Here is a 25,280-nt window from a genome sequence, read left to right as displayed (position 1 = left end):
TTTTACCAGTGAATGTGCTAGTGATAAAAATGTGAGGTCCCCCCCCCCCTTTGGCTTTATTTAGGCTGCGTTCCCCATGTGTGACCTTGAGAACATCATTCAGCTCTCTGCGCGTCTGTTTTACATCCGTAAAGGGAAGGCTGTCCTAAACGACTCCTCAGGTCTCTCGAGCTCTGAGGCCCATCATCCCGTGACATGGCTGATCTCACTTGTGCGCCAGATCTTAATTTGCAGTCTCACCAGTGGCTTCGGCGAAGTTCTGCTTTTGCTACTGCAAAGTGTGTCGACACTGAGAAACCAAATCACTGGTCTTGTTCTTTGTAAACAGAGTTTTGAGATTAGATGCTAGATTTGAGAACTGGCCATTGATTTATGCTGATTTGATTATTTTTAACTTATCTGTACTTCATTGATTAAGAATTTGTGTTCTACCAGTAGAGTCAGAGTTGAACCCATCCCTCCTCTCTCCCCTCAAAAGCTATTTAATCTTGGGCCTGCAGCTTACCTTTGCTGTGTTTCAGCTTTCTCCTCTGTGAATTAGGAGCAGCAATGGTGTCCATCGCTGTTCCCATGAGGGTGCAGTGAGATAATATGCGCAGAGCGGGGCACAAAGCAAGAGCTTGACAGAGGCTGGCCGGGGGATTGTCCTCATGACTGTCCTTTTCGTCGTTGCAGCCAGCCTGCAGAAACATTCTCCGCCCGAGAGCTGGGCAGTCTCGGAGCCGGCCCTCAGCATCTGGCCCCGGGATCTGGTTTGACGGCGGAAACCCTTCAGATGCGGTGTGCTCTTCCAGAGTTTATGGCTGGGCGCGGAGCCCCTACCCCCGCCTGTGTCTGCTGCCAGCCATAGATTCACGCTGGCCCCATCATGGTTGTTGTTGTTGCCTGTGTACTTATTTATGTGATTATTGAAAAGAAGTGATGCACCCAACAACAAGGTTATTTTTATTTTCTTTCTTGGATTTGCTTCACCTTTGTGGACTGCTGCGGTTGCTGTCACCTACCCCAGCCCTTAAGAGAAACCTGAATGGTCACTGGAATATTGATGTTTCTTCCAGAAATAACCTGTACCCCATGTTCTTCTGATATTAGCAATACCGAGGTATCTTAATGATGAATGCACTTTTTTTTTTCCAGTCAGAGTGAAAACTTTTTTACGGTGGATTTCAGCCATACCTCTTGGGTTCTAAAGACCCTGCGTATCACATAGTATACTGCTAATTGTGTGTATATTCCGTGTGGCCTGTGCAGGTATGGGAGTTGCAGGATAAAGGCATGTTTACTGTTAACATGATTCAGTGATTTGGGGGGCATTACCTGAGAGTGTTGTGGCCAGTGCATTTGTTTTTCCTCTTTTCTCATCACTGGCCTAGTTATCTTGCTAACTTAAACCCTTGTAGTACCCTGGTGTGGTAGGCAGCCAGCCCGAGGTCCCGTGGCTGGGAAGGGGAGCTGGCCTTCTTACCTGCTCTGCCACCTCTCCCAAGACCCACAGATGCAATCAGAAAGCCCCTGCGCGATGAGGAGCCTGCTGGGAACCGGCTTCTGAGAGCAGGACCTCGCGGCCTGGACGGAGGGCTGAGGACCAGGTCGTGAGTTCGGCTCCAGCAGGTGCACCAGGGTGTGAGGTGGTGTAGATGGGGAATTGCCGGGGGATGCAGCTGTTCTGTGTATTTTACATACTTCACCCCTCCCCTTTGTGACTTGCTATTTGCTGTTAAGATTACCGAGAGCCAGGAGTTAAAAACCAACAAACCCAGCCTCCATGCGGTATGTGATCGTTGTGCCCCGCCACCCAGGGCGCACTCTCAGGCGTCCTAGCTGTCCTGTCACAGTCTGCGGCAGAGGTCACAGAAAGGACACTCCACCTCCACTCCATCTTTGGGTCTCTTTCTTATTGTTAATCACGGCACTTATAGTCACCTTTCCTCTTCCTGTCTCCTCAAGAGGCGAGAGAGTATTTTATTTAAATGTCCACATTGCATCATCATCACCACCATCATTGTCAACCCCCTCCCTCCCCCCACACCCCAGGTATAAAGTGTTCAGAGGTTGGGAATGAGGGTTCTGGTGGCTTCCTCCCGTCAGCTGACCTCGGTCTGCTGAGTCGAGGACTTTCTCAGGTGTTCAAATCAGATGTATGATTTACAGGAAAATTGTCTTTTCTCAACAATGACAAGGGCACACGTGGACAGTTAATGAGAAAACTGAAAAGGTAAACCGTGAGCAGCTATTTCACATGTAGGTCACATTCCACAAGTGGGGCACCGCGGGGGCACGGCTCTGGGAGGGCCAGCCCCCGGGCAGGTCCACGGGGCGCGTGGTCATCCGTGCGCCTTACCGCGGAGAGGGCTGTGAGGTGATCTGAACGTTCCTCTGTCTGTCATGTTACTAACGCTAATCATCTGAGAGCTTACGGTTTGGGAAAATATTAAGTGACTTTTATAAGTTTGAAACCAAACATTTAAAAATATTCAATTACTTTCAGAAACAATACTTTGCTTTTCTTTTAAAGGAATAAAGTTGTCTTTAATTAGCTGATTTTTTTAAGAAATTTTTTTTATTGATTTTAGAAAGGAAGGGAGAGGGAGAGAGAGATAGAAACATCAATGATGAGAGAGAATCTTTGATTGGCTGCCTCCTGCACACCCCCAACTAGGGATCGAGCTCACATCCCAGGCATGTGCCCTGACCAGGAATCGAACCGTGACTCCCTGGTACCTCGTTCGATGCTCAACCACAGAGCCACAGTGGCCGGGCAATATTACTTTTTCAAAAGATAAATATCACAGGCTCAGATGTCTGGGAGAGCTCTCAGGGTGAGATGCTGTCACACAACACCTGGTGTTACAAGGGATGCAGCAGGCCAAACGTGAACCGCCCAGGACCCGGAGCTGGAGGCAGAGCTGGACTGAGGTCTGGAGCCGTGACTCCGGGCACCGCGCAGTCAGTCCACCCCCTGGTCCACCCCTCTGTGCTCTCGCGTCTCACCTCCCCAGCTCCATCACAAAGGACAGAGGTCTAAAAGGCCGCCCTGGGACCCGCAGTAACGATTCCTGCTTCCTAGACAAAATGCTTCATGCCCTCTTCTCTCTGAAAATTGTCATTTTATAACAGTCCTGTTTCTTTTTCCCTCAACCAGCACCATTTATCTTTCACATCTTGTGTCACCTAATTCCTTCCAAGGAGGGAGGGCTGACCTGGGTGTGAGTCCAGGCCCTGCCCTCAGCGTCTGTGGGATGCCATGGAAGTCCCCAAATCGAATCAGTGTGGCTGCTGGGTCCTTCTTTGTTAGATGGGGGTGAGGTGTCACCTCACAGAATTGTTCCGAGGTTTAGCATAGAACTTGGGCGGTGCCTGCACAGGCAGGTCAGCGTTTCCGGAAAGGTGATCCCACAAACACGTGCCGCAGGATCACATGGACGCTTGTTAACATGCAGGGTCCTACGCCCGCCCCTGCGTCCTGAGGCAGGAGATGGGGAGCAGGCTGCACTTTGCGAGGCTCCCAGGGAGATTCCAGCACACGCCAAGTGTGAGATCCACAGCCAAGCACAGATTAAAGGCTTCCCGGCATCTTCATTATTGATGTTCGTCACAAAGTAGATGATTTACTGGCAGGAGTGTAGACTAAGGGTTGCAAACAAGACAAAAAGACATGAGGAGAGGAGCTCAGAGGTGGCTATTCTGCTGGCCTTCAACCTTTACTGACCTTGACCCATGGTAAGCAATACATTTTACAATGCAACCCAATACATGAACACAGGCGTTACACATACTGACTTCAGTCTCACAAAATAACGTTTGGTATGTGCAATGAACTAATGTTTTTCTGCATTGTTTTCTGGAGTCTCAACCCTAATGCTGTAAGCTTGGGTGTAGAAATTATAAATATGAAAGATAATAAAGAACTGAGAACTGGAACATGCAACCAGTTTTTAAATGAAAGAGAAAGAGGTAGGATACCAGAATGTTAAACATATACATAGGTTTAGATAGATGACATTATATTAAAGACATATTGTGTATTTTTAATATCTGTGTAAAAAAGACGATTGGACTCTCAGTGTTTACACTTTTTGAACCTTAGCTTCTTCATTCCTAAGAATGAACGGGGTTGTGCTCTGTCACTGCATCCAGCGCAGAAGTCCTGAGCGGTTTCCATCATTTTTGAAAGCCAGGAAGTTACATGCTTCTCTGTCATGAGAACCCGCAGGCTGCCTGAAGCATGGAGTTTCCTCAAGTTTGGCTTGAATTTTAGAGAGTCTGTGTGGAGCTGTTGGCTTTAATACCTGATCAGAAACGTTGATTGGTTGTTTTGTGGAGGCGGGTGACGTGGGTGGGGCAGACAGGAGGGGGAGATTTGGCACACTTCTTGAGAAAAGAAGAAAACTCGGATGGGATTAAAGTCTGTGGAACCCAAAGCTGATCTGGGTGTCCATCTTAGTTTCTGTGGCTGCCTAGCAAGCCACCCCATAAAAGAACGCATTCATTGTCTCACACTGGCAGGCCCAGCTCTGGACACAGCATCACTGGGTTCTCTGCTCGGAGTCTCACAGGCGGAGGTCAGGGCCAGACTGCACTCTCCTCCGAAGTGTGGCGGCCTCTTCCCAGTTCATTCAGGCTCTTGGCAGAATTCAGTTCATTGTGGTTGAAGAACTGAGGTCCCAGTGTCCTTGCTGGCTGTTGGCCACAGGTCAGTCTCATTACCAAGGCCACTCTCCGGTCCTCGCCTGGTGACCGGCTGCACCACGAGGCAGTTTGCTCTGTAGGCCAGGGAGTCAACCTCTGACACATCACCTCCTCTCAGTCCTCAGGGATTGGTCCGGTGCACCAGGAGGATCTCCCTTTTGATGAACCAAGACCTTATCACAGGAGTGACATCCCTGTTAACTGGTCCCACTCACACTCCAGGGAAGGGGACTGTACAAGGGACACAACACTGGGAGGGGGTCATGGGCCCTCCCCTGCCACAGTGCCCCATGCATGTGGTTGAACTGGTGAGTGAAAGGGAGGGGAGGGGGGGTAGTAACAAATGAAACGTCAACCTTGAGGTCCTCAGTGGCAGGGCCAAGGCTCGTGCCCCTGTAGCTGCTTCCTCAAAACGGGGAACCGCAGTAAACGCACAGCTACTGGATGTCCGTAGTGGAGGCACGTGAGCCGGCCGGGGGGAAACGGGGAAATAGGAAATACTGTGCCACTTGCAGCACTCAGTCTGCAGGCCAGGCTTGTTTTATTCGACATCCCTCAGTCCTGGAGGAATGGCAAGCATTTTGGTCAATCCCCCTTTGTATCCTTCAGGCAGTGTGTTGATGTCAGCAGCTCATACCGTGTCAGAAAAGTGAGGGAAACGGCTCTGAGGTCACCGCTCGGAAAGGTAAAAAGAGGATGTTTTCTGCAGATCACTGCTCCCGGAGAAAATCCAGGAACAGCCCACTCGGCCTCCAAGAACAGGACGGGGACCTCCATCCTTCGGGGCTGTGTGAAACTGAACCCTCTAGTAGGCCATTGGCTGCTGGGTGAGCCGGGGGGCCTGCTGGGCTTCCTCATTTGTGGTTCTGAAAACTCCAGACTCGCTTGACTAAGAGGCACGCTGGTTTGGTGTCACACAGTCATTTGGGGAGCACGTCCTTAGTATCGATTGTGTTCTCAGGACTGTCTCCTAAGCTCCGTAGGAAATGGCAATAGAGGACAGCACCGCGGAGGGTTAGGTTGGGACGCGGGGCCTGTGTGAAAGAGACACATAGAGCCCCCACGTGGTTGTCCCCAAGTACAAGTAGGCAAATTATGTTGTGCGGAATATGACGAAATCTTACCGGGAGGGTTTGTTTTAGGCCATATGATAAGGAGTCTAACATTTGCATTGTTTAATTTAGAAATGAAATGTAGGGAAACAACTTCAGCTTTGTTCTTCAGTCTCAATGAAGAGATTATGGTATAAGAATCAAGTTTTCCTATGTGATGGAAAAAGTCTTACCAGTTTTTTGCTAATACTGTATTGGATGTATTTGAAACTTGCAGTGAGGGCAGTTCGTGTTAACGTCTAATGAAGTATTCCGTGAGAGAGGCCCCTAAGGGTTTAGATCCGACTCTCCAGCAGGTCGGAGGGAGGGCGTGGGGGCCTGTGTGAGGGGAGGCTAGGGAGTCAGGGTTCCTGATGGCCAATTTCTAAATGGAAGAAACCTTGCCCCCAGTGAGGGAAAAATAAGAAAATATTTGTTGTCATCATTACCTGGTTCGGTTTTGGGGGAAATTGTGTCTGTTTTAATACGATTGTCTGCACCTAGAGTCTCAGTTCCGGTATGTTTCGTGTGTTGTGTCAGGGACAGAAATCCCTTCTTGTTAGCCGTGACAGTGACACTGTCCGGAGTGGGCGACTTCTCTCCGGCGTGGCCTTCCCCAGGTCCACTCTGGGAAGCGGTGAGTGGCGAGTTTTTGAAGGGGACAGATGACCTGCAGCTGGGAGCCCGTGAGTGCATCAGGAGCTTCAGTGTCGGAACCAGACGACAGTGGCCGGGGATGTAGGAGAGAAGGGGTGTGTGACCACAGCAGCATACGCCTGCCCGCAAAGCCCTGAGCTCAGCGGCTTCTGAGGTGGAGAAAACCCGCCCCGTGTCCCCTCGGGTTCCGCAGTCACCTGAGCTTCGGGGGGTTGCCTGTGGATTTCACTGCAGGTAATTCACACGCACAGATCACGGCCATTTTGAATGAGCTCTTTAGAATGGAATGTATAACTCTTTCATCATCACCCCTTGTACTTACACAACTGTTGGACTTGAGAAGAATTTACTTGCTAGAAAAAACGTTTCTCTGTAATAATGGTGTTTGAATATATCAAATTATAATCGATGGGGTCAAACCATTCTCATTGTAGGCTGCGAAAAGCAAAAACCTGGACAGGAAATTTTAGGTCTACATCCAGAAAGTGAAAGACTAAAATTCAGTCGTATTTAAAGAAATTCAAACCATCCTGCTTATCTCAGACATCCCCCATAGCGTTTAAATTTATATATTGATTGATGTAGATTTTATGTATTTAAGATAGATTTAAGATAGAAGAGGAGTCGGCACGTTTCTGGACGTGCCAGATAGTATTTTAAGGTCTTTGGACGCATGTGGTCTCCGTCGCAGCTGCTCAGCCCACAGCGGAAGCCGGGAAGCAGGGCCGAGGAGAACAGGCCGGGCCCGAGGCCGTGCCCGCCCGTCCCTGCCTGCAGCGTGGTTGGAAGGCCGGGAGGAGAGGCAGCCTCCCTTGTCTTCTCGGATACTTTGGAGAGCAGTGAAGCTGAAAGACATCAGCGGCGGTCTCTGGAGCCTGGGCCAGGAGTTTCACTTAGGGTTGGCTGATGTAATTTTCATCCGGTTGGAACAGTCCAGGTAACCGTGGCCCCTCTCCCCCTTGATAGGTCTCCAGTGCCGTCAGGAGGACAGCGCTCAGGGCTGGGTCCTGAGGAGGCTCTTCTCCTTCCCAGCGCTGGTGCCCGGCTCTGCCACACCGGCTCCCGTTGGTAGCGTAGTGTGTAATGTCCCTGTGCTATCCTGAAGCATAATGAACACACAATTCAGAAATCAGGCTCTGCTTTAATCAAGAAGCAATGAAACACATGATACTGGCAAACGCTGACTTCAGTACGTGCGTGCTTAGGTCTGAGTGTGTACTGGAACCGTGGTGCTGGGGGTGCCCGATTGCTGCGAGGATGTAAATCTGAATGGCCTCGCAGCTCCCTTTGGTAAGTCTTGCTGAGGAAAAATAAAGCCAGCCCAAGAGACGAAACTGCTTATCGAAGGGCCGAGAGGAGCTAATGAGCTTGTGGGCTTGCAGCCAGTCCTCAGCCTGCGGCAGCACAGCTCCAGCAGGTGGAATAATGTGTGCAGCCATACGTAGCAGCTCCATGGATGGACGTCCACGGAGGCCCACAGCTACTGAGGGGTTGGTGACTCAGGGACCAGGAGCCACATTGCTGCTGGTGACGGGGTTTTCTGAAGGGAACAGCTCTTGGTCCATTTCCGAACCAAGTCCTGTGGAAATGTCTTCGTTCGCAGGAGAGCTGCGCTCCCGGAAAAGGTGGTGCATGACAACTGTGCCCCACATGGTTCCTGTTTATCACAGAATGCAGTTAGGGCCTAAGCTCAGGATTTTCGTTTCATTGAATGTCTGGCAAAAGGCATTGGAAAGTCAGGCAAGATGCTTCATGAGGGGTGCCTGCACGAGTGAGAGAGAGAGAGAGAGAGAGAGAGAGAGAGAGAGTGTGTGTGTGTGTGTGTGTGTGTGTGTGTGTTAGGGGTCTCTCCAGCATTCCTGGCTCATCCTCTACATGCCAGGGGTGTCCCCCCATCAGTGTGACCATTACAGAGGCCACCAATAGATTTCCAAATAGAAAATAGAACAAAGGCCCGTGGAGGCGAGAATCCGTGAAGAGTGTATCACAAGGGCGAGTCTGGGTCAGCTCTGTGCTGTGCTCCGGCAGTGCCGATGGCCCGCCAGGTGAGGAACGCAGTCTCCCCCTGAGCTTCTGAGCTGTTGTTCTTTGATCGCTTTTCTTCCTTTCTTGTGTTCTACTTTTCTGTCTTTTCCCTGTGCCTCCCTCCCTCCCTCCCTCCCTCCCTTCCTCCCTCCCTCCCTCCCTGGCATCACCCCATTTCCCTGGTCATTTATCTTTTTATCATTCTTTCGGTTCAAGTGTTGTATGTTGATGTTCCAACATACTGGAGAGTTTTGTCATTTGTTAGGTTGTTGAGAAGAATTTATTCCCCATAATAATTAAAGCACTGAAATTTGCAGTGTACTTTTTCCAATATCACTCACTTCTCTATTGATTTCTTTTTTTTTTAAGCTGGAAAGAAAGTGGTGGAGTTAAGGCTCGATGCATATCATAATCCTACAAACACTAGTACCTTTCATGTGAGGTTGCTTGAGGGTGAAATTTGCAAGATGATGCTTTTGAAGTACTTGCTTAGTGGTGCATGTTACATAGAAGGGGAACAAACAGTTGTTTTTCATGTTTACTCTCGTTTGGTATGTTAATAGTCCAACAGTTAGGAAATGCATTTTGCTTCAACAACTCTGTCCCTCAGTCATGACCCCTGTTATACTCAGTATTGCCGAACAAGCCCATTTTTTAATAATGCCCTTCCAGACCCTTTGATGATGTGTGAATATGAGCATTAAAGTGTATGTTGGAAGGGGGAGCTGTGTTACTACTGTTCTGTTTGAAACAAGAGTCAAGGTTATATTTTATGAACCAGGGTTGGCTATTTTCAGTTGACGTTTATGGATTTCACAGTTGAGCAGGAATGAGTCATAATCACCACTTAATTTTCTCAAACCAGGGGGTAACACATTTTGCTCTCGGACCCTCCAGGCTGTCCGTGAAGGGGAGAAAACCTTTCTTGGGGTTAATTTGAAAGTGTGTTAACACCTCTTCCTGGGCCTGCCTTGCCCGCTTCGGCCCTCTCTGCAGTCGAAGTCTGCGCTGTGCACCGTTTCCTTCTCCACCCTTGTGAATTTAATCTAATACGGTTAGGACAGAAAAGTATGCAAGAGCAAAACGTTTCATTATGGCGCCCTCGTGTAAAACTTTCAGTGTGCGAAGTCACAGAGAGTTATTTTATTGTAGACGCAGTAGGGGAGCCTTGCTGATCCTGGGGACTGGAACTCCTTTGGACATAAACCGGTGGCTTAGGTTTTTATCCTTCTGATTACATACTCATATTGTCATAGATCATGGGGGTTGGGAGCAGACACTTGTTGAGAACCTGCATGTTCAAGGTCATTCAGGTAAAGAACCTGGCCTCAGGTATTGAAGTCTAGTTGAGAACGTAAGGACCTCATTATCACAGCAGTAGCAGCAGTCACCACCAGCCCCTGTGATGAGAGGTACGTGGTTATCTCATCTAATCCTTACCACAGTCCTGCCAGAGGGGGTCTTGTTTGCTCATTTTAGAGTGCTAGCGACTAAAGATGAGGATGCTGAGTGGTGTCAAGGTCACATGGCTGGCAGGAGCACAGTGTGTGTTTTTGCCACCGTCCTTGATTGCATATTCCCGCCACACTGGGCTTCTTTCAGCCCCTTGAGTGACAGCCAGGCAAGCCTACTTCGCTGCCTCTGGCTTCTGTTTCTTCTGCCTTCAATGGACACATCCTCCCTGCCCCTGCCTCCCGTCCCAGCTTGGTTACATTCTAACCATCACTCAGGTTCATCTGAGGTGTTAGTGTTGCAGGCTTTTCCTGCTGCCCTGAATGAACTTTGTGTCCCTGCCCAACCCCTGCTGTATGTTCGCTTAACTGCGTGTCATTCCCAGCTTTATGCTTGATTTCATTTATGGTATTAGTTATTTTATGCGTACCTGCTTTCCTTGACTCGGCTCCAGAGGGCGGGAACTGCCTGTGCCCATTGCCTAGCATGGAGGATGTCCAAGCAGCGTTTATTAAACGAGTGAATGAATGTTCATACTGTTGCCCACCGTGTCCTGTGCTACTTGCACACAGAGTGGCAAGTGAGAGATGCTCCCGGAAAGAGGCATGCATTCTTCGGGCCGTGGGCATCAAACTGAAAAACTACACACTAAATCAGTAAAAAAAAAGCTAAGTATATGTTTTCAACATCTGTGTTTGTTTACTTAATATATGCTGTCTATTGCGAAATTTCACAAAACTGGAACTTTAAAAAGGATGACGTTTTAAAAACATGGAGTTTCTAATATCTATTTCTGTATGTGAGAGGATCCGTTTGTGTAAGGCCACTTACTGCACTTGTAGCTGGGGCTGGGGAGGCTTTGTGGGCGAAGGAAGTGACAGGTGGGATCGGACTGTGGGGCTGCTCAGAGTCTCGCGTGGTCGAGAGTGGGAAGTGCTGGGCTCATGCAGGGACAGGTGAGCCACTGAGCAGAAAGGCTCACGGGGCAGTGGTGGGAAAGGAAGACCCATCGGGAAGGCTGCAGCTTGGCTGTGACTGAGGTCTCACACCAGTTCCAGGTGTAAGGTCTCACCATCCTGGAATGACAGGTTGTTGAGTTCTTGGGAAAGCAGGTAACTGCCTCCTCTTGTCCTTTAGTGGAAATAAAGTACAATGTACTCCATCCCTTCTTAAGATCTTGGTTACATTTTTAATGAGATTGTTTTAGTTTTTTTTTACAGACTCCTCAAAAATTTACTCCTCCTTTTTGCAATTGAAAATGTTGATGAAGTCCCTATACAAAGACTGTGTCATAGCATGATGCCATGGACTACTTTAAGCCCCTGGGGAAGTACTGGCAGTGTCAGAGGTAGAATGAATGAATGGCAGAGGATAAAACAGTTCAGCTCAGTGGTGACATTTGGGTGAGCTGGGCCATGGATAGGGGGAGCAGGCAGTTGTGACCTTCAGAGCTGGTGGCCAGACCGGTGCATGGGGAAATGCTTATTCACTGGCTGATCTGTGGGTAGGGTGGTACTGTGAGCGGCTGCCAGAGACGTTGGGGGCGGGGGGAAGCCGCTGCCTGACAGAGGCACAGCCCCCACAAGGCAGTTTTGCAGTCTCAGCATCTCCCTATGTGAGGGAACGTTTACAACATAGTGGTGTTGAGGGACATGTTCTGAGAGCTGTATTTAGAGAATCAGTGTTAAAAACTCATATTTGGTGTAGTGTAGGGAGTAAACTATTGAAGTGGTTTCTGTTCTAACTGTAACAAAGGGAAGCATTGTAAGGATTGCAGATTGTGATACAAAATGTGTTTATCCTATTTCATAGAATCAGACTCAGCAGTCCGAATTGTCATCAGGTCATTTAACAGAGGTGTGGGGCATTGAAAAGTTTTATTTGTGAAAAGGTCTGAAATGACTATTAAAATTTTTTTTGAGTTCATATACAAACCTAGATTATTTTCAAGGAATGTCTATAATGCAGCGTGTTCATAAGATTAGTTTGCTTTGGGTTAAAATGCATTATTTTTCTTTTAAAATATTATTTTCTAAAACGTATATTAAAGAAAGGGATTTTACTATGCCAGAAATTATATTCCAATAATTTGGAAAATTTGAGTAAAGTATTAGTATAGACTTGATGAACATTTGTTCTTTTTGAGGTCTCTGATCTAGTAAGGAATTAAGGGGGAAAATGGTATCTCTGAAAAACAAATCAAAACCAAACAAAATATTATCCATTCTCACATAACATGTTCAGAATATAAGGCAAACCTAGGAAGTATAGTTTGCTACTTGTAGCACATTTCATTTCAGATCCTATTTTGATACTTTATAAAAGTATATTTTAAGCATCTTATGATGCAATCTTATTTATGCAAAGTAACAAATTCTAGAAATGAAACAGATCAGATCAAAAATAAAATTCAGGCTCTGGGTTGAGTACGGGGCGGGAGGGGGGGCAGGGGGGCGGGGGGGGGGGGAGCTAGGGAGGGGGAACCCTGTCAGGTTCTGGCTATGGCTTCCTGGCCGCCTTAGCTCCAGTAAATGGTGATGTCTCATCAGTGACCCCAGAGTGTCTGCTTTGCAAAGTGTAGACCACAGATGCATTTATCTTACAGACTGGTTAGTCATTGGGTGAGCTAATTGGTTTGGGAAATGCTTTGAAAACTGTAAAGGACTATATAAAATATTAATAGTTTTAACAGTTTAAAGGTGAGAATATTGGCCAGTAATCATTTGGCTAGGTCCAAATGTGGTTTAATTTACAAAAACTGGAAATCTAGAGAAATGAACATTTTTTGCCCTTTCCAAACCGCAAATGTGAAAACCATAATGAAATTTCAGCACTTATGTATACTCATTTTAACCTGCAAGTGTGTATTTATGGACTGAATTCACGGGAAAGTTATCAAAAGCTTTTGGGAAGGGGACGTTTGCTTTTTGTGGTTTCGCTGATGAAACTATACATTTTTGACAAAATACAAAACTTACAATCGTAGATTCAACCCACTGGCCTGGTCAGTTAGATCAAGAATGAAAGTTCAAATGATATGGGACTGTGGTGGTTTGGTCCTTCACAGGGCAGTTTAATAAAGCTATTTTCCCAGAACATCAAGTGTCCCCAGAGACTAAAACATTACTGATGATTAAAGGTAGTTTCTTATTTTAAACTATTTTTATTGATTTCAGAGCAGGAGAGAGAGATAGAAACATCAATGATGAGAGAGAATCATTGATCAGCTGCCTTCTGTATGCCCCACACTGGGGATTGAGCCGGCAACCTTGGCATGTGCCCTTGACCGGAAATCAAACTGTGACCTCCTGGTTCATAGGCTCACGCTCAACCACTGAGCCACACCGATCGGGCTAAAGGTAGTTTCTTTAATTCAAAGATTCAAAATCTTGAAAATGTTCACCTTTTTTAATATACCAAAAAACATTTTAGAAAGAAGTCTTAGTTATAAAATCCACATGTTTATTCTTCAGGTCTTAGTGTTTTAGTAAACTACTTGGCCACACAAAGGTAACGAATACATAAGCAGCCCTCTTTTTATTCAGTGCCCCAAACAGAACTGTTGATTTTAGGAATCGTTTGCTTAGAATATATTCATTTATTTCTCCAGAGGAGTATTTGGCCAAGTCATTAAACTTGATCACTATTTAGTTATTCAATATGCCAAAATTTTGTGTGTTTTTAGGAGAGAAGAAATAATTATACTGTGTCTACTCAAAATGACCTCTCCTCCATTCTGTTTGTATGTTTTTTAATCAGCTACAGGACAGTGTTTTGTGTAGAATGTTTTTGTAACATTTGCAAACCTTTTTTGCTTTGCAGTTTTACTGACATGTATCTGACATGGCACTAAAATCACCCATTTGAAGTGTATGATTCATTGGCTTTTTAGTATATTCACAGAGTTGAACACCCAACCTTACAGCCAATTTTAGGATATCTTTAACACCTCAAAGAAATGCCACTCTCCTTAACCTTCATCCCTCCACTCTTATCATCCCTTCTAGTCCTAGGCTTCTGCTAAGCTACTTTCTTTCTCCGTGAATTTGCCCATAAAACAACCTGTTTTCGTAACTGGAGAGAGAGGTGTTCTCCAGAAGTTTCTGGGCGTCTGCGTGTTGTCCTGTGTGAGAACTTGGTGCGCCTTTCTAAGCTGCTGAGAGAGGATGGCACCTCCTGCCCGCTCATCAGCAAGCTTTACAGAGTTTTGTTTCCCTCGGACAGTATCCGAGAGTTATTTCCCTTTGGCACTGATGTGGTTGTTGATGCAGCGATGAAGAAGCAGTGGGTACAGTGGAATTGTAGTGCTGCTGGAGGTGTGGTGTGTGTGATGTAGGCTTGGTAGCAAGTGGCTTGCATGCTGCTGGGAACCTCAGAGAATCAGAGTTGGGGGCGGGGGACTGACGTGGCACACACGCTGGAGATGCCTGCGCACACATGGTGCGCGCACCTGCTGCTGCCAGCAGTTGCTGGGTGGAAACCAACAACAGTTGTAGCCTTGACACAGATGGAGGTGACACAGTGGAATCTGAGACAGCAGACCCTCCGCACAGTCACCAAGCCACTGGCCGGCCTGGTGCTTCAAATGCCTGAACTTGGCCACTTCATCCGCACCCACCTCGGCTCTCTGACGGATAATAATCCACTGGCCTCCAGTAGTGGTTCGGACTTGCTAGCTAGGTATTGGAAGGGAGACAGCTTGCAAACTGAGCCAACACCCGATTGCCTCGTTTTCCATGAGAGGTTGCTATACTTTCTGAAGTAGAGTTAATAGCCAACTAGTTTCTTCTTTCTTAGCATTAGTGCTGCCATTATTTATTGGGCAAGATTACCGTTAAAGATGTTATCTGAGTATTTAACATAGCCACTGCCCCTGTCCTGCCTGACGGTAGTCAACTGGCCATGGAGAAGAGCTACGTAAGATGCGTTTCCCTTTTTATTTTCTATGAATTTAAAACTGACTGTAATGCTCTGATTAAGTCAGAGATATGGAGTGATCTACACGTGAGGAAGTGGAGTTTGGGTCAGGTTTGTTGTTAACAGATGTTAATAGAAGTAGAAGTTGGAGAAATGCACAGTGATTCTGTTGCTGGAGGGTACAGCAGGTTTTGTGCATGAACTGGCTCCCTGCATGCCAGGGAGGACTCTGTGAGTAAGAAGTAATTAGGAGGTGAAAAACATTTCGGTGTTTCTTTTAATGCCAATTTGAATTTCTAAACTCACTTGCTCAATACTTGAAGACGTGTATAATGTCAGCGACAGGGTCCCTTCCCTGTTGCAGTGCAGGGTAAACTGGAGGCCACATTGTCGTACCATGTTTGTGGCTGGTTCCTGGCGGCAGCTCTATCACCACGTGCGCTCAGGTGCAGGCGCCCTGCCTCCTCGATGCTCCAAGTGCATATCATCAGACTGTGTTAAAAACAGAATTCAGTCTTTCTCCATTTTCTTTAACTTTTTCTGCTTCTTTTTTTTCCTTTGATTCATAAAGTGGTCCCTAAAGTTAAGTGTTGCAGTGTAGTTTTGTAAAGAGCCTGGGGCACCACCCTGGTATTTTCCGCTTGGTCTGCACGGGGCTGCGTGATGCTGAGAAGCCCCTGGTCCCGTGTCCTCCAGCTCTGGCACCTCTGCTAGCTGATGAGACCCCGAAAACCCCCGTTTCTCGTGGAAGATGGGTATAAACATGCGCTTCGTAGAATTAGGGGAGTTGCCAGCTCATGGTATCAGCTCGGCGAATGGTGATGCCGGTGATAATGCTATATTTGGGCCGTATTTTCATAGAGGATGGTAGGAGGTCACATGTCATCTGGCATTGTTGGGCATGGGCTTGAGATATAGAGCAGAATGCCCATGGTGGCTGTATAATCAAATTAGAAAATAATAAGAATTGAAATGCTAAATTAACGGGAATAGTCCCAGAATATATAAATGGCATTCTGACATTATGCTTATATATTTGTTTTTGATAGAAAGTCTGACAGTTACTTTGTAGCTTTCTATTCTGGTTAGCAGTTTAGACCTCTTCCAACTCCACATACCCCAGCCTTTCCTGGTGCTTTTGTGGGTGTCCTTCAAAATGTACCTACTGTTCCTCCTCCTATACTTAGCTGAAATGTACAGAATAAGAATTATATGCAGTGATTCAATCTGCACTGACAGCCTTCGTGGGCCCAGAAGTTTGGGTCTTGGGCACACTGACATGGGAGAAGTAGTGTCATCCCACGCCACCCCCTAACCTACTCCCTCCCAGATCCTTGGAGATGTGGAGATGTTACTCACATAATCAATAAACACACAACTGACTTCCATTAACTGGGCGTTTGATTGGTCATTGACTTCCCTATTGAATCCTCACTGACTGCATCAGGTAAGGTGCTACCACCCGTTTCACAGATGGGAACTCTGAGACCAAAAGGCCATCCAGTTGCAGAACTGAATTCTGGTCAGGCTGAGCCAGCTGTGGAAATACACATTCTTCCCACCATTGTCTGCCTTCACGTTGTGTGGAAGGGACAGCACAGGAACATAAGTGTGGACTTCATAATGGAAATACAAAGTTCAGTTCAGCAACCACTAAAGATGGACAGGGAACTGTATGGGGCCTAAGGGAATGGCACTCCTCCCCTCTCCCCCCCCCATCTCTAGGAAAGGCTTCATGAACTTTGAGACTGGCCTTAAAAGGGAAGTATGCTTCAGGTGGGGAGGGGGGGAAGGGGACCGTGATGGGAGCAGTGTTTTCTTGATTTTGAAGGAATTCACACATAATTTATAAATTGAACCCGAGGACTTCATCTTTCCATCTAAAATGTTCTCTAGGTTTTCCTGTCTCTCCAGCTGTACCTTCTTTCTTTACTTTGCAGCCTGTATTTTGCAGGATTTTGTCTTTAGTCTGTGAGTAATGTTTTCAAATAATAATAAAGTTAATGGGAATCATGCAGGTTTTTGGAAGAAGGCTTTGGTCACTAAGTAAAGCCTGAAGTGTATTTGCTATTATGAATGCAGTGTGGTTACATTGGTTTGTTCTAGCAGGGAAATTGTTTCTATTAATGGGGTCAGTTATTTCTACTATATGCAGTTCAGTAGGGAGACTTTCAGATCATGAGCTCAGTGGGGACAATCGAAGACAAAGGCGTTCTGGTGACAAGATGATTGGGAACGACTGACGGGTCTCTGTATGTGAAAATCACTGTACAGTTTCCGCCAAGCTGTTATCTTGAGGCTGTCCCCCTTTTTTTACATAACAGCGGATTTTCGTTCCCCTCACTCTCTCCCTTGCTGTGAACAGTTGCATTTAAGCATTATCAGCATTAAAAACATATTTGGGAGGAAATCCAAGCCAAGCATCTGTTAACCAGCCAGACATTTTCCAAAACCCTTTCAGCTGTAAGGAGTGGGCTTGCCTGCCACGTGCTCTGACACAGGAGGCAGCCTGCATGCCTTCCCTGGGGGAGGCTGGCCTCTCAGACAAGGAACACTTCTGATAGTTTATTGAAGGCGGAAAAGTCGAAGTCATACTAAGTCATAGGCAACGGGACCCCAGTGGTCTTATCTGATAAAATTCTGCAGATCTGCCAATTGATTTGAATTTGAAAGGATATTAAACTTTGATTTTTCTACCTACTTTCTTTTTTATTTTTATTATCAAGATGGGATTTCTTGTTTTTCCCTTTAAAAATATTTTTATTGCATTTTAGAGAGAGAGGAATTCAGAGGAAGGTAGGGAGAGAGAGGGAGAGAGAGAGAGAAACATCCATGTGATGTGAGAGGGAAACATCTGTTGGCTGCCTCCTGCACACCCCCGACTAGGGATTGAGCCCACAAACCAGGCATGTGCCCTGACCCGAATCGACTGGCCAGGGCAAGATGGAATTTCTTCATTAAAGCCGTTAACAAAACCTGTTTTGTAATATAATATGATAAAGGTTTGAAATTTATAATATATCCCATATATTGTGAAACAAGTTTTTAAGAACAGTCCTTTGGTCCATAGAGTGTCTGAGTGATTAAAATACCAATGATAGTCCAGCCGGCCTGGCTCAGTGGTTGAGTGTTGACCTATGGACCAGGAGGTCACGGTTTGATTCCCCGACAGGGCACATGCCTGGGTTGCAGGCTCGATCCCCAGTAGGGGGACGTGCAGGAGGCAGCCGATCAGTGATTCTCTCTCATCATTGATGTTTCTATCTCCTCCTTCCTCTCCCTCTCCCTTCCTCTCTGAAATCAATAAAATATATTTTTTAAAATACCAATAATAATTTCTTAAGGAAATAGCAATGCATTGAATACGCTGAAAGAAACAGAAATGCCACTTTGATTGTTTTTTTTATTTGTTATTTATCAGTGTGTATAGTTAAGGCGCGTGTGATATTCACACACACAGCTTACTTTTGGTGAATATCACTGAAACAATTTGAGGGTTTTATTTAAAGAAAAGTATTTTCCAAATACCTTTCTTTCATTTTAACTACAAATGTAGGCCTTTTGGGGGGCCTGTCTCATACATATTCAAATTCATAGTTAGGTAATTATCCTTTGAACACCATAAATTTGCCTTATATCATGATAGGGAATAAAATTATATTGATTTAGGGAAACCAGGTAGAATTACAGAGTAGGCAGAAGATTTTGTAATTTTTTAGGGATTGTTTAGTATGATCATAAAATCTGCCTCGTAAAACCAATAACTCAATTAGGGTTTTCTTTACCGGATACCGTGGGAGCAGCCTAGGAGGGTAGATAGAATCTGCCAGCGGTCACTAACCAAGACTGTGCACTTCAAAAACAGTTATTAGAGCTTTTTATGTAATTGAACTCCATTTATTATAACCTATTTATATTGTGGATACAGAGACATTTTCTGCTCTAAAACTCTGTAGCGTTCTTCACATTTTATTTCATTTTAAATAACACAGTTAAAAGGAGGCAAAGCAGTGCTTTATGATCTGAAACATCATGTGCTCACTTTAGGGTCTTGCTTCTTCACTCTCACCCCAGACCTCTCTGTAATCATATTGGCTTCTAGTTTTACACATTAGATAGTCCAGGTATATCAGCTGTGTAGCCAATCACTGCCAAACATGGGGTACATTATACTTTATGGGTACCTTGGAACAGTTTTTTGTAGCAATATATTTGAGTGTTATAATTTTTACTAAAATTAAAAGAAAATATTAATTTAACAGCATTCTAAATAACAACCACCACCACAACCATGGTCACTTATGGGTCTTAGTGTATACCAGGCATTGGTTTAAACCTTGACTTGTATTAACTCTCACTACAGCACTACAAGGTGGACGTAGTGTTTTAGAGAGATGGAAACTGAGATGCAGAGAAGTTAAGTGACTCACCGCAGGCCACACAGCTCCTAAAGGGCAAAGCCAGGTCTGGAACTCAAGCAGTGTGGTCTTACTCCTTTGCTCTTAACCACATGCTGCTGTTCTGATTGGTGTTTTCAGCTGACTGGTAGAAAGTTCTTTTCTCCATTCCATGACGATGGTGTTAGAATGTGAATATATGTCTCATGTATGTAATAAAAATTTGTACATCGAATAAAAGTTGTTAAACATTAAACATGAAAGAGACGATCCTGTGCAAACCTCAAGTTTTCTCATTTTTGTAATCTATATATATAAAAAGCCAGCAACCAAATGCTGTAACGACTGGAACAACCAGTCACTATGACGCCCACTGCTGCCAGCGAAACGGCCAGATCCAGGGGTGGGCCGGTGGCCAACCTCCCGCATCCCCTCCTCCCGGCTGCCCACCCTTGATCAGCCTCTCCCACCCTGATTGAGGGTGGGTCGACTGGCCAACCCCTCTGTGGCCCTTCATCCCCCCCCCCCCAGCCGGCCCTACCCCTGATTGCCTCCCCCCCGACTACCCCAATAGGGGGTGGGGTCAGCCGGCCAACCCTCTGCAGCCCCTCCCTCTGGCCAGGCCTGCCCAATTGCCCCCTTACCCCAATCAGGGGCAGGGCCCACCAGTCAATCACCCACGGCCCCTCCCCCAAAGCTAGTCCAGCTCCGATCTGCCAATTGGGGCTGGGCTGACCGGATCCCACCCATGCATGAATTCATGCACTGGGCCTCTAGTTAAAAATATTGTTAAAGGCGATAGAGTTTTCCCTTTGGGGAATTTCACAAGAGGCATAGAGAGGCTTCTGGTTTTGTATCCACACTCTTTCACAAGTGAATACTTGTTTTGTCTGCCCTTTGATTCCTTGAATTCCCACCGTTTAGTGTATTGATTATTGGAAAATAAAGCAGAAATGGGAAACACCAGCCCCACCCCCTCTAAACTCCCTCTCTACTAGGGGAGGTACATTCATGCTGCCAGTAAGTTCCAGCAGCGGAGACTTTCAGAACAGACACACGCAGTGAGGAGCAAGTGGGGGACACCCCCCCCCCCCTGGGCCACGTGGGCAAGCCAGCAGGTGTGGGGTGGAGACTGTCTTCTCCCACCCCCAGCTGAGCGGCTCAGGAGGAGCAGGGAGGGGTGGGGGTGAGGTTATGGGCGCTCCCACGCCCTTCTTTCTGAAGGGTCTTCTTTCAGGCTCTTTGGGCTTCTCTGTCTTCTTTCATGTTTTGCTGTCCTTCTCCCTTTCTTCTTCATTCACTTTTATCCTCCTTCTCTCAATGTTCAGCCCATAGCTTAGGAATGGAGTATTTTTTAAAAAGTTTAATTTAATTTTGATTTAAGTTTATATTTCCTAATGCTAGTAAACTTTTCGTTCTCTGTCTACCAAGTTGTTTTTAGCTTATAGAGTCCTTGGTTGATTTTCCTTTGTGGTACTCGATTTTAAAAAGTTTCCACGAACCTGCCTGTTCTAATGGCCACTTTTGTTAGGAGAGTCTCTTAAGTAAGAAAATGATTTTTGGGAAGATACACTTCAAATAGAGGTGATAATGAGAAAACATTATATCTTACTAGAGGCCTGGCCTGCGGGATCGGGCTGAAACCTTCTTGCTGACATCCCCGAGGGGTCCCGGATTGCGAGAGGGCGGTTCTCGGGTGACGCACCCCAGAATCGCGCTCCCTCCTCTCTGGTTCCGGGTGTGTCACCCAAGAATCGCAGCTGCCTAGTCACCGCAGCTTGGCAGTTCCTGCGTTGAGCATCTGCTCCCTGGTGGTCAGTGCACTTCATAGGTACCAGTTGGAGTGTCTGCCCCCTGGTGGTCATGTGTGTCATAGCTACTGGTCGAACGGTTGGATGTTTGCTTAGGCTTTTATATATATAGATAATGAATGTAGTATTCTGAGGTTGTTTTTTTTTTTAATGATTCAGCAGGAGGATATCAGCCAAGTCTGTTTTTCCTAGTATTTGCTTTTCTCATATATTGAATAAGGAACACATGCCATGAAAATAATCAAGTGCATTAAAAGACCACATCGACTTTTGTAGGCTGGCAGTTTTTTCCTTTAATTGTGCATGTTTTTTATTAACTTTTTTCTTTTTAAAAAAATATATTTTATTGATTTTTTACAGAGAGGAAGGGAGAGGGATAGAGTTAGAAACATCGATCAGCTGCCTCCTGCACACCCCTTACTGGGGATGTGCCTACAACCAAGGTACATGCCCTTGACTGGAATCGAACCTGGGACTTTTCAGTTCACAGGCCAACGCTCTATCCACTGAGCCAAACCGGTCAGGGCAGCTTTTTTTCTTGTATGGTCAGTTTTCGGTGTGGGTGTGCCAGGAGCCTCGAGCTTCCTAATTCGTCAAATAGAGGATATTTTCTAGAAAAATAGCAAAGGCCTCATCTGAGTTTGCCGCTTGCTGTTCAGCAATCCAGCTAGCATGCTAACACTGACACCCCATGTGCAGCTGGGCAGGGGGTGCAGAGGGGTCCCTCTTAGGGAGGGGCGCCTCAGGTCTTGCATGGGGTCTGGTTGTCTGCTGCTCAGCCACTGCCTGACAGACGTGAGTTGATTTGGCATTTTATGCTTTTGGTCCCTTAGTTAAAATAAGGAAAATAAAACATCATGGAAAAACTTTAAGGTCTTTGAATAGAATACTTTGGTAACAAGTAGATCCTAATACTGTAAAAAATATAACCTGTTTTTCGTAAAGATGGCTGTTTTGCATTTGAAGTTGCCAGTTTCGGGAAGACACCGAAGTTGAGATTTCCTTTTGAATTCACAGCATTTGGGATAGAAATAAATAGGTGATCTGATTTAGGATTTGGCTGTGTCTGCCCTAAATGGGCAAACCTCGTAGAAAAGGCCAACTCACCTGTCTGGCGTGGAGAACGTAGAAACCGATGCTTTCTTTTAAGGTTGTTGAGTTTTCACTGGAGTATATTGAATATGGCCACAATACTTAGGGCCAACCATTCTGAATCGGTTATTTACATCCTAGAATGTGTTTGCCTGTAGAATTATTACCAGTGGCCAGGCTCTCAGGCCAGGCCCTAGAAATCGACTTACCCTGTAATTTCTCTGAATTATCATGTTAACCATGTTAGAGAAAAGAAGCAGTGATCATTAGATAGACCCGAAGTTCCGATGGCCCCTGGGCCACATGTCCCCCCGTGAAGCTCACGAAGCACCCTGGGCAGTGGCCCCGGACTGCGCTGCTCCTGCTGTCCGTTCAGGGAGGCGGAGGTTCCTGATGGGTGTGGGGTGGGGTCCGGCTCTCATTGGGAGGTTGCAGTCACCTCAGCAGGGAGCACGGGGAGAATGAGGTTTGGGCGTGTGCTATCTTAACTTGGAGAGCTACATGTACAAAGTTCCCTGCAGCAAACACTAAAGTTTAGCTGACAGAAAGTTTGAAAAAGCTAGTGGGTCTTTTGGGTGAGTGAAAAGAGAGCACGTGTTGTGATGAAGCATGTCTGATGTTTTCCCCGTGTAATCGTTCTACCCTTCTCAACCTTTAACGTCGCCGTTCCGTGGTGTGTCCAGTTGCCCAGGGCACTTAGGTTATTGAGAAAGCTCCTGTGCACCTGTCGAAAATGCCGGCATAGTTTCTGCATGAGTACACCCCAGTCCTCTGAGCCCTCCTTCACGGAAGGGTCTTATTTCAGCTGGAACATCCTTTTTGAATGTGTGTGATAGGATCAGTGTACAGTTTTCAAATGGCTCAGTCTTCTCTGCAATGACAGCTTTCTCATTCAGGGCAGTGTTTGCCGTTCCTTCTCTCCCCTCCTCCACCTTTAGATTAAGAAGAGAAAGGCTTAGACTATTTTTTGAGGCAGCTGCTAACAAAAACCTTGTTTTCTTAAGAGCTGTGCTTGTCACTGCTTAATAATGGCGCACGTCGGGCCAAGCTGGTGACAACTCTGCCGCGGTGAATGGGCGATGCCTCGTGGAAGGGCTTCTCTGTGCGGGCCTGCAGCCTCTGCAGCAGCCTCCCCGTGCACACAGAGGTCATTGAGAAGAGCGTGCCCGGGGCTTCAGACTCCAGCCTCTTGTTGTCACCCTGCCCTCCAGTGGGTTGACCTTCCTAAAGCCCAGTTAGTCACATGATTGCCATTTCAGTTAAATGAGGCTATGGAATTAGATGGCTTATTTTGAGTTTTGAGGATATGGTGTCTGTTCCAAACAGGTAAAGATTGAAGGTGCTTAGGTGTAGAGTAGCTTAACCCTTTGCACTCGCTTGCTTTTTTCTCGATTCCTTTATTCTACTCGGGATTTAATTTTTTAAATACCCCAGATTTTACAAAGCGCAGCAGTAGAATAAAAAAACTGGAGTTTCTTTTCATACAAACTTATTTATTTGGTTTTTTTTATATTTCAAATTATTGATACATTCAAAGAGTATAAAAAGAGCTGATACCGATGCTAACCGTGTCGAGTCACACTCGACATCCGAGTGCAAAAGAAGCAGTGATCATTAGATAGACCCCAAGTTCCAATGGCCCCTGATCATTAGATAGGTTAAATACGGCTTGATCTTTCTGGAAAGTAACTTAGTTAATGATATAATGGGGGAAAACATCATCCAGCCCCTTGATTTGCTTAAATCCTCTGTAAATTTTACTTTTTCTCTCAACTTAAACCATTTCTTTTATTTAAATTGTCTTTGAAACAAACAGAATGCCTTTTTAAAACAGAAAAATAAAATGTAACTTAATTTCAGGATCAACAGTATTAAAGTTTTGATACCTTACTGCTCTTACATTTAAAACTTAAATTTAAGTTTCCTCTCCCGGCGTCTGTCTCTGCACATCCTGGTGACCTTTTTACACCTTCCCTCCAGATCTCCCCCTGGAGGTGCACCCCACTCCGCCCCCTCTGCCGGCGTCCTCTGGCCTGTCAGGCTGTCTTCCTGCCTCTCTCCTCGGTCCCTTTGGCCACACCAGCAGTACGTGTGCCCTCCCAAACTCCAAAGAGCCAGCTACTGTCTTTGCAGCCCTCTCTCTTTCCCTCGCCCGCCTGCAGAGCACGGGGCAGCACCAGGGCTCCGCTGGGCTGGGGGCCTCCCAGGAGGCCTTGCACATGTGCCTGTGGTCTGTTGTTAGGATGCACGGGGACTTCCCCCTCTGCCCCAGTCTGAGCCAAGTTCAGGGCCACGGGAATGTCCTGTGACTGTTACAGTGGGGATTTGGACTCTGCTGCCTTAATCCTTTGTTTTGTATGTGGATATAAACCTGGGAATTCTAGGGAAGATCAGTCTGAATTATGAAAAATTCTAATAATATACAATTTAGTTATTTTCAAATTTAAGTGAACAGTTTTATTTTGGTGTACCCTGTTATAAAAAATTAAAGTCTTTTTTAAAAAATATGTAACGCTTCACGAATTTGCGTGTCATCCTTGCGCAGGGGCAGGCTAATCTTTTCTGTATCGTTCCCATTTTAGTATATGTGCTGCCGAAGCGAACACAAAATTAAAGTCTTTAAAGGAGTTCATGCTTATAAGCTAACTTAGAAAGTGAAGTTATTGAAAAAAATTCTTGATAATTTGAAAATGGTTTTGGGAAATTGACTGAATTTCCTGGTGGAGTTTTTGTGGGATGCATACCCACAAACAGGTATTCTGCAGGTTGAGCTGTGTGGTGTTGCTCAGAGGTGGGTGTGTGGCTTCTACATGAAGAAGGCGGTGGAACTGGGCAGAGACGTGGAAATGGTCTTGCTGGTAAAGCAGACCTGCAAGTGGAAAGGTGGAAATGATTTCTGGTTCAGTGGATTTCTGGGTCCTAGAGCCATCCCATGAAGCTGATAACACTCAGCCCTCAGAGAGGCTGACCCCTCTGCTGACTGCCCATCACTCCCATTTACAAAGGCGGGGGTGGGGATGTATGGGGGTGGGGGGGTGGAGAACGCCTTCATTATTACTTTGGCTTGAAAAACAGCTGAACTGTCTGGGCTTTAGAGGAGGGACGTGTGGATGGAGAGTGTGTTCATGTGGTTGGGGCTTTCATTTGTT

The 25,280-nt window shown here is 46.1% G+C and overlaps 1 protein-coding gene and 1 non-coding gene across 2 annotated transcripts in view; one reads left to right on the top strand and one right to left on the bottom strand.

Annotated features, from left to right (window-relative positions):
- The window catches only part of TRIO (trio Rho guanine nucleotide exchange factor), a 305,380-nt gene that overhangs the window by 59,584 nt on the left and 220,516 nt on the right, over positions 1 to 25,280 (top strand). The gene's annotated exons all lie outside the window — the stretch shown is intronic.
- Positions 24,632 to 24,737, bottom strand: LOC114235219 (U6 spliceosomal RNA). The gene has a single exon (XR_003621394.1). It is a non-coding gene; the product is annotated as a U6 spliceosomal RNA (small nuclear RNA).

This window comes from Eptesicus fuscus, chromosome 4, assembly GCF_027574615.1.
Source record: "Eptesicus fuscus isolate TK198812 chromosome 4, DD_ASM_mEF_20220401, whole genome shotgun sequence".
Taxonomy (NCBI): Eukaryota; Metazoa; Chordata; class Mammalia; order Chiroptera; family Vespertilionidae; genus Eptesicus; species Eptesicus fuscus.
This window is presented reverse-complemented; position numbering and strand designations above follow the sequence as displayed.